We start from the raw sequence: 10531 nt of genomic DNA on the forward strand, positions 1-10531 counted from the left end.
TGATGTTCTTTGTAAACACTACGACTTTTAGCTATCTTGGAGAACTATACAAGGAACATCACAACAACAGGAGACAAAATTGTTCTCAACACTATTTCCAGATGCAATCAATTTATTTAACAAATAATTTAGCCAACAAGTCCATGTCTGTTCTCTACCAGTCACCCATCCTTCAGATGAGACATTAAACAGAGACTTGTCCATCACCTCAGGTGGGAGTAAAATAACACACAGCACCATTCCAACAAGAGGAGAAGAGTCCTGGCCAATAATTCCACAACCCAATACTGCTGAAAAAAAATTATTTAGCATTTCTGTTTGTGGGACCTTATTGTGCACAAATTAGCTGCTGTATTTCTCAACAACAGTCACTACACTTTAAGTATTTCATCAACTTCAAATTGTTTTGGTACCTCCAAGGGTTCTGAAAAGTGCTATACAAATGAAACCTTTCCTTTTCGTGGGTTAAGCTTATTCTGTGTAGAAAGACATGCCCTTAATTACCTCGTATCTATCTCTTACTGCTCATTCCATTTATCCACTATTGGATTCCATGAAGAATAAAGTATACACTTTTGGGTTAAAACCCTGTTAAAGACCTACTTTTAAGACATTTGGCACAATTCCTACCCGAAGATTTGTGGAATTTTACAGTGGGAGTCTTTGCTAGCTCTTCCCCAGCTTCTCTTAACCTCAGGCTCCAATGATTTATGCATTTTTAAGTTAACAAAGAACAAAGAAATATACAGCACAGGAACAGGCCCTTCGGCCCTCCAAGCCCGTGCCGACCATGCCACCCGATTAAACTACAATCTTCTACACTTACTGGGTCCGTATCCCTCTATTCCCATCCTATTCATGTATCTGTCAAGATGCCCCTTAAATGTCACTATCGTCCCTGCTTCCACCACCTTTTCCGGTAGCGAGTTCCAGGCATCCGCTACCCTCTGTGTAAAAAAACTTGCCTCGTACATCTACTCTAAACCTTGCCCCTCTCACCTTAAACCTATGCCCCCTAGTAATTGACCCCTCTACCCTGGGGAAAAGCCTCTGACTATCCACTCTGTCTATGCCCCTCATAATTTTGTAGACCTCTATCAGGTCGCCCCTCAACCTCCTTTGGTCCAGTGAGAACAAACCGAGTTTATTCAACCGCTCCTCATAGCTAATGCCCTCCATACCAGGCAACATTCTGGTAAATCTCTTCTGCACCCTCTCTAAAGCCTCCACATCCTTCTGGTAGTGTGGCGACCGGAATTGAACACTATACTCCAAGTGTGGCCCTAACTAAGGTCTTATACAGCTGCAACATGACTTGCCAATTCTTATACTCAATGCCCCGGCCAATGAAGGCAAGCATGCCGTATGCCTTCTTGACTACCTTCTCCACCTGTGTTGCCCCTTTCAGTGACCTGTGGACCTGTACACCTAGATCTCTCTGACTTTCAATACTCTTGAGGGTTCTACCATTCACTGTATATTCCCTACCTGCATTAGACCTTCCAAAATGCATTACCTCACATTTGTCCGGATTAAACTCCCATCTGCCATCTCTCCGCCCAAGTCTCCAAACAATCTAAATCCTGCTGTATCCTCTGACAGTCCTCATCGCTATCCGCAATTCCACTAACCTTTGTGTCGTCTGCAAACTTACTAATCAGACCAGTTACATTTTCCTCCAAATCATTTATATATACTACAAACAGCAAAGGTCCCAGCACTGATCCCTGCGGAACACCACTGGTCACAGCCCTCCAATTAGAAAAGCATCCTTCCATTGCTACTCTCTGCCTTCTATGACCTAGCCAGTTCTGTATCCACCTTGCCAGCTCACCCCTGATCCCGTGTGACTTCACCTTTTGTACTAGTCTACCATGAGGGACCTTGTCAAAGGCCTTGCTGAAGTCCATACAGACAACATCCACTGCCTTACCTGCATCAATCATCTTTGTGACCTCTTCGAAAAACTCTATCAAGTTAGTGAGACACGACCTCCCCTTCACAAAACCATGCTGCCTCTCACTAATACGTCCATTTGCTTCCAAATGGGAGTAGATCCTGTCTCGAAGAATTCTCTCCAGTAATTTCCCTACCACTGAAGTAAGGCTCACCGGCCTGTAGTTCCCTGGATTATCCTTGCTACCCTTCTTAAACAGAGGAACAACATTGGCTATTCTCCAGTCCTCCGGGACATCATCTGAAGACAGTGACGATCCAAAGATTTCTGTCAAAACCTCAGCAATTTCCTCTCCAGCCTCCTTCAGTATTCTGGGGTAGATCCCATCAGGTCCTGGGGACTTATCTACCTTAATATTTTATAAGACACCCAACACCTCGTCTTTGTGGATCTCAATGTGACCCAGGCTATCTACACACCCTTCTCCAGACTCAACATCTACCAATTCCTTCTCTTTGGTGAATACTGATGCAAAGTATTCATTTAGTACCTCGCCCATTTCCTCTGGCTCCACACATAGATTCCCTTGCCTATCCTTCAGTGGGCCAACCCTTTCCCTGGCTACCCTCTTGCTTTTTATGTACGTGTAAAAAGCCTTGGGATTTTCCTTAACCCTATTTGCCAATGACTTTTTGTGACCCCTTCTAGTCCTCCTGACTTCTTGCTTAAGTTCCTTCCTACTTTCCTTATATTCCACACAGGCTTCGTCTGTTCCCAGCCTTTTAGCCCTGACAAATGCCTCCTTTTTCTTTTTGACGAGGCCTACAATATCTCTTGTTATCCATGGTTCCCAAAAATTGCCGTATTTATCCTTCTTCCTCACAGGAACATGCTGGTCCTGAATTCCTTTCAACTGACACTTGAAAGCCTCCCACATGTCAGATGTTGATTTGCCCTCAAACATCCGCCCCCAATCTAGGTTCTTCAGTTCCTGCCTAATATTGTTATAATTAGCCTTCCCCCAATTTAGCACATTCACCCTAGGACCACTCTTATCCTTGTCCACCAGCACTTTAAAACTTACTGAATTGTGGTCACTGTTCCCGAAATGCTCCCCTACTGAAACTTCTACCACCTGGCTGGGCTCATTCCCCAATATCAGGTCCAGTACCGCCCCTTCCCTAGTTGGACTGTCTACATATTGTTTTAAGAAGCCCTCCTGGATGCTCCTTACAAACTCTGCCCCGTCTAAGCCCCTTAAGAGTAACTCCTTCAGCAAAATCGGGAATGGAAATTCCCCACAACAACTTCACACTGACCTCTACAATTTCATTTCCCTTGTGAAAATTGAGCCAGGATGTAAATCAGAGAATGGTTACAGCACAAGCCCATCAGGCCATCGAGTGTGTGCCAGTTTTCTGCAAGAACAATTTAGCTGTTTCCACTCCCAGCTGTTTAACCATAGCTCTGGACTCTTGTCACTTGGTAATTCTCCGCTACAAGCTTGTTTCCATTGTCTGTCGTGACCTTCGCTTTACTATTAACTATCTCCTTGCTACTGATATGTTTATAGGAAGTCATATTACTGCTACTGCCCATTCACAATTTGCTAATTTTCTATCCTGCTGCTCTCTATAATAATCTCCCTTTATATCTTTTAAGACACACATTTAAAGACATTAACAAGGATTATATCTGCTTCTGGATAAAGCTATTTGTGACACTATGATCTGTTTCCTTGCTTTCCCAAGAGAACTTAGAGCAGGAAGTGTCTGCCCTTCAACCCATCATATATTTCATCTCACTCCTCGCTCTTTTCCCATAGCCCTTCAGATTATTCCTTTTCAAGTATATGTCAATTCTCTTTTGTAAGTTTGGCTGAATCAACTCTCAGTCCCTCTTCAGTTCACCTCATAATGCATGAAGGGCACTGAAGGTGCTATATAAATGCAAGTCTTTCTTTTTATGCCACTTCTTGCACAGTTCTTACCCGAAGATTTAATAGAATCATAGAATTTACAATGCTGAAGGAGGCCATTTGACCCATCAAGTCTGCACCGGCACTTGGAAAGAGCACCCCACCCAAGCCCACACCTCCACCCCATCCCCGTAATCCCACTTAACCTTTTTGGACACTAAGGGCAATTTAGCATGGCTAATCCACCTAACCTGCACATCTTTGGACTGTCGTAGGAAGCCGGAGCACCCGGAGGAAACCCACGTAGACACTGGGAGAACGTGCAGACTCCGCAGATAGTGACCCAAGCCAGGAATCGAACCTGGGACCCTAGAGCTGTGAAGCAACTGTGTTAACCACTGTGCTACCATGCTGCCCCTGCTCAATTTGTGGAATTTTACAGTGGGAGTCTTTGTTAACACTTCCCCAGCTTCTCTAAACATCAGGCTCCAGTGATTTATGTAGTTTTAAGTTAGAGTAACTTTGTACTCTGAGTGAAAATCCCCACAAGAGGAGATGAGAGAGAGCAGACGAGTTGGCCCCAGCATCTCAGCCATTACTTATCCCTCCACCAATTTAAAACAGAAAATGCTGGAAAACGTCAGGTCTGTGGAGAGAGGAACAGAGTTAACGTTTCGAGTCTGTATGATTCTTCCACAGGGATTGATTAACAAGGAGGAAAATAGAGTACGTGCGTAAGCTTGCATGGAACATAAAAACTGACTGTAAACGTTTCTATAGGTATGCAAAGAAAAAAAGGTTGGTGAAGACAAATGTAGGTTCCTTGCGGTCAGAGGTCAGAAATGGGAATGTGTAATAGGGGACAAAGAAATGGCTGAGCAATTGAATACATACTTCGGTTCTGTCTTCACAAATGAGGACACAAATCAGATACCAGAAATGTTGGGGAATGCAAGGTTTAGTGAGAGGGAGGAACTGAAGGTGATCAATATCAGTAGAGAAATGGTGTTGGGGAAATTGATGGGATTGAAGGATGCTAAATCCCCAGGGCCTGATAATCTACATCTCAGGGTACTGAAGGAAGTGGCTCTAGAAATAGTGGATGCATTGGTGGTCGTCTTCCAGGATTCTATGGACTCTGGAACAGTTCCTGCAGATTGGATGATAGCTAATGTAACTCCACTATTTAAAAAGGGAGGTAGGGAGAAAACGTAATTATAGGCCAGTAAGCCAGACATCAGGAGTGTGGAAAATTCTAGATTCCATTATCAAAGATTTTATAGCAGAGCACTTAGAAAACAGTGGCAGGATCGGACAGAGTCAGCATGGATTTATGAAGGGGAAATCATGCTTTACAAATCTACTTGAATTCTTTGAGGATGTAACTAGCAGAGCTGACGAGGGGGAGCCAGTGGATGAGGTGTCTTTGGACTTTCAGAAGGCTTATGACAAAGTCCTGCATAAGAGATTAGTGTGTAAAATTTGAGTGCATGGGATTAAGGGCAGTCCCTTGAGATGGACAGAAAACTGGTTGGCACACAGGAAACAAAGAGTAGGAATTAATGGGTCTTCTTCAAATTGGCAGGTAGTGGCTTGCCGTACCCCAGGGCTAAGCGGGACTGTAGGTCTGGAGTGTGTTTGCTTCAATGCAAGAAGTAAAACAGGTAAAACAGATGAACTGAGAGCCTGGATTACTGCATGCAATTGCAATTACGGAGACATGATTAAAGGAGGGCCAGCACTGGCAGTTTAACATTCTGGGATATCGTTGTTTTAGACGGGACAGAAGGGAAACAAAGTGGTGGGGGAGTTGCATTGCTGATTAGAGAGCAGATCACAACTGTGTTGGGGGAGGACACATTGGAGAGATCTTGTCGTGAGGCATTATGGGTTGAGCTCAGGAATAAGAGTGTCTCGGCAAAAATGAAGGATAGAAATGGCAGGATTCAGGAACCATGGATAACAAGGGAAACTGCAAGATTAGTCAAAAGGAAAAAGGAAGCATACGATTGGTTTAGGCATCCATCCATCCATTAACCTGCACATCTTTGTGTTGTGGGGGTGAAACACAGACAGTGACCCAGGGCCGGGATCGAACCCGGGTCCTCAGCACTGTAGGCAGCAGTGCTAATCACTGCACCACCATGCCCCCGGAGACGGGCACAGAAATGGCAGATGGAGTTCAGAATCATAGAATTTACAGTGCAGAAGGAGGCAATTTGGCCCATTGAATCTGTACCGTCTCTTGGAAGAGTAGCCTACTTAAGCTCATGCCTCCACCCTATCCCCATAACCCAGAAACCCCACCTAATTTTTTGGACACTAAGGGGCAATTTAGCATGGCCAATCCACCTGCTCATGCACATCTTTGGACTGTGGGAGGATACCGGAGCACCCGGAGGAAACCCACACAGACACGGGGAGAAAGTGCAAACTCTACACAGTCACCTGAGGTCAGAATTGAATCTGGGACCTTGGACCCGGGAACTGTGAGGCAGCAGTGCTAACAACCACTGTGTTGCCCTGGATCGGGACAATTGTCACGTGATGCATTTTGGAGGATCAAATGTAGGTATGAATTATACTGTAAATTGCAGAACCCCGAGGAGCATTAACATACACAGGGATCTGGGTGTGCAGGTCCACAGTTCCCTAAAAGTGGCAACACAGGTGGCCAAGGTGATTAAGAAGGCAAATGACATGCTTGCTTTCATCAGCCGGGGTATTGAATACAGGATTTGGGAAATCATGTTGCAGCTACATAAAACATAGGTTAGGCCGCATTTGGAGTATTGGGTGCAGTTCTGATCACCACATTATCAGGACGTGGAAGCTTTGGAGAGAGTGCAAAGAAGGTTCGCCAGGATGTTGCCTGGTCTCGAGGGTGTTGGCTATGAGGAGAGGTTGAATAAACTAGGATTGTTTTAATTGGAAAAAAGCAGGCGGAGGAGACACCTGAGAGGTCGACAAAATTGAGAGGCATTGACAGGGTGGTTAGAGGCTTTTTCCAAGGGTGGAAGTGTCAATTACAAGGGGGCACAGGTTCAAGGTGGGAGGGGCAAAGTTTGAGATGTGCGGGGTAAGTTTTTCATGCAGTGGTGGGTGCCTGGAACGCGCTGCCAGAGGAGGTGGTGGAGGCAAGCATTTTAGCAACATTTAAGAGGTATCAGGATCGGTACATGAATAGGGAGGAAATAGAGGGATACAGACCAAGTATGGGCAGGTTTTATTTTAAGTTCGGGCATCATGATTGGCACAGGCTTGGAGGGTCAAAATGCCTGTTCCCGTGTTTGCTTTTCTTTTTCTTTGGATCGGTGGTGCTAGGACCCCAGTTAGTCACAATATATATTAATGATTTAGATGAGGGAACAAAATGTCATATCTCCAAATTTGCAGATAACACCATGTTGTGAGGGAGGGTGAACTATGAGGAGGATGCAGAGATCCTTCAGTGTGATTTGGACAAGTTAAGTGAGTGGGCAAATAACTGGCAGGTGCAGTACAATGTGGTTAAATGCGAGGCTATCCACTTTGGTAGCAAAAAATGAGATGACCAGAAATTAGGAGGGGAATGTGCAGCGAGACCTGGGTGTCCTTGTACACCAATCACTGGAAGTAAGTACGCAGGTACGTCAGGCAGTAAAGAAGGCAAATGGTATGTTGGCCTTCATAGCGAGAGGATTCAAGTACAGGGGCAGGGATGTCTTGCTGCAATTATACAGTCGATAAGACAGTTCCAATGCGCCACAGCAAAAGACCGCACCAACCTCCTCAGAAGACAAACACGGGACACAACCGACAGAGTACCCTTCGTTGTCCAGTACTTCCCCAGAGCGGAGAAACTACAACATCTTCTTTGCAGCCTTCAACACGTCATCGATGAAGACGAACATCTTGCCAAGGTCATCCCCACTATTTCAAACAACTGCACAACCACAGATCATTGTTTGCAGCAAACTACCCAGCCTTCAGAACAGCGACGACACCACCCAACCCTGCCATGGCAATCTCTGCAAGATGTGCCAGATCATCAACATGGGTACCACCATTACACATGAGAACACCACTCACCAGGTACATGGTACATACTCGTGCGACTCGGCCAACGTTGTCTACCTCATACGCTGCAGGAAAGGATGTCCCGAAGTGTGGAACATTGGCAAGACCATGCAGGCGCTGCGACAACGGATGAACGGATGTCGCGCGACAATCGGCAGGCAGGAATGTTCCCTTCCAGTCGGGGAACACTTCAGCAGTCAAGGGTATTCAGCCTCTGATCTTCGGGTAAGCGTTCTCCAAGGCGGCTTTCAGGGCGCACGGCAATGCAGAATCGTTGAGCAGGAACTTATAGCCAAGTTCTGCACACGAGTACAGCCTCAACCGGGACCTTGGACTCATGTCACATTACATTCACCCCCACCATCTGGCCTGGGCTTACAAAATCCTACCAACTGTCCTTGCTCGAGACAATTCACACCTCTTTAACCTCTGATTAAACTGGGGCTGGTTTAGCACAGGGCTAAAGAGCTGGCTTTTAAAGCAGACCAGCAGCACGGTTCAATTCCCGTACCAGCCTCTCCAAACAGGCTCCGAAATGTGGCGACTAGGGGCTTTTCACAGTAACTTCATTTGAAGTCTACTTGTGACAATAAGTGATTTTAATTTCATTATCCCTCTCTCCAGTTGCTCTGTCTGGACCTGTAAAGACTTAATCACCTGCAACGACTCACATTCAAAATATCGTCTTGCATGTGACTGTGTCTATGTTTCTGGAACCCACCTCTTCATTCACCTGAGGAAGTTGTGCTCCGAAAGCTAGTGATTCAAAACAAACCTTTTGGACTTTAATCTCATGTTGTAAGAATTCTTACTGTGCTCACCTCAGTCCAAGCTGGCATCTCCACATCATGACAATTATACAGGGCCTTGGTGAGGCCACACGTGGAATAGTGTGCAGTTTTGATCTCCTTACCGGAGGAAGGGTATTCTTGTTGTAGAGGGAAGCAGCAAAGACTGATTCCTCGGATGGCAGGACTGACGTGAGAGGAGAGATTGAATCAATTAGGATTGTATTCGCTGAGTTCAGAATATTGGTGGGCGGGTGGGGAGAGAGGATCTCATAGAAACCCAGAAAATTCTAACTGGACTAGACAGTGGGTGTCCAGAACCAGGGATCACAGACTGAGGATACAGGGTAGACCATTTAAGACAGATGAGACAACATTTCTTCACCCAGAGTGGTCAGCCTGTCAAATTCATTACTGTCAGAGGGTCAGTACTGAGGGAGTGCTGCACTGTCAGAGGGTCAGCTGCACTCTCAAAGGGTCAGGACTGAGGGAGTGGTGCATTGTCAGAGGGTTGAGGCCAATACATTACAAGTTTTCAAGCAGTTAGATATGGCACTTAGGGCAAAGGGGATCAATGGATATGGGGGGGGATGGGATTAGGCCATTAAATTGGATGACCAGCCATGATCATAAAGAATGGCAAAAGGGCCGAATGGCCTTCTGCTCCTATTTTCTATGTTTTTTCAGAGCTCACAGAGTAACCTATTAGGATCACATTATTGTGGACTGTGCTCAAACTGTTTCCTGTACTGGTGACTACTCTGAAAAAATATAATTGGCTGCAAAGCACATTAGGCATTCAGAAGTGCTGAAAGGTTCTATATAAATGCAAGCCTGCCTGTCTTTCTGTAATCCCATGCTCCACAAATCCTTTAACTTTTTCAAATCATTAAATTCCATTTGAAGAATTTAAGGATGCCATGGAAAAGGCCACATTGGAATCAATCTTTGAGCAAAGATGCAGAACAAATGTCCCAACTCACCTATAACGTAATAAGTGTTTTTCCCCCCCACACAGCAATTTCTAGAAATCTAGAAACTAGGATTGGAAAGCTTCTTGCTTTTGTTTTACACAATGAGGCAGTGTTGCCACTGACTGAAAACAAATTGACAAATGGAGTGGATCAGTGCAGTTTCTAGTATACATAAATGGTCGACACAAAGTTTGGTGCAATTGCGGATAGCGATGAGGACTGTTAATAGGATAGAGCAGGATATAGATTGGTTGGAGACTTGGGCGGGCAGATGGAGTTTAATATAGACAAAGACATTTTGGAAGGTCTAATACAGGTGGGAAATATACAGTAAATGGCAGAATCTCAAGAGTAATGCTAGGCAGAGGAATCTGGGTGTACAGGTCTACTGGTCACTGAAAGTGGCAACGCAGGTGTAGAAGGTAGTCAAGAAGCCATACATGCTTTCATCAGCCAGGGCACTTGAGTACAGAAATTGGCAAGTCATGCTGTAACTGTATAGAACCGTAGTGCGGCCACACTTGGAATATAGTATTCAATTCTGGTTGCCACATTACCAGAAGGATGTAGAACTTTGAGGGTGCAGAAGAGGTTGACCAGGATGTTGCCTGGTGTGGAGGGCATCCACTATGAGAGGTTGGATAAGTTTGGTTTGTACTCACTGGAACAAAAGAGGTTGAGGGGCAACCTGATAGAAGTCTACAAAATTCCGAGGGCATAGACAGAGTGGATAGTCAGAAGCTTTTTCCCCCCACAGTGGAAAAGTCAATTACTAGGGGGCATTGGTTTAAGATTTTTTTTTCTTTTTATACACAAAAGGTAATTAATTAGTGGGTGCCTGGAACTCACTGATGGGGGTGGTGGTGGACGCAGCGAGTGACCTTTTCTTTAAAAT

Source organism: Scyliorhinus torazame, chromosome 12 (genome assembly GCF_047496885.1).
Source record: "Scyliorhinus torazame isolate Kashiwa2021f chromosome 12, sScyTor2.1, whole genome shotgun sequence".
In the NCBI taxonomy this organism is placed as follows: Eukaryota; Metazoa; Chordata; class Chondrichthyes; order Carcharhiniformes; family Scyliorhinidae; genus Scyliorhinus; species Scyliorhinus torazame.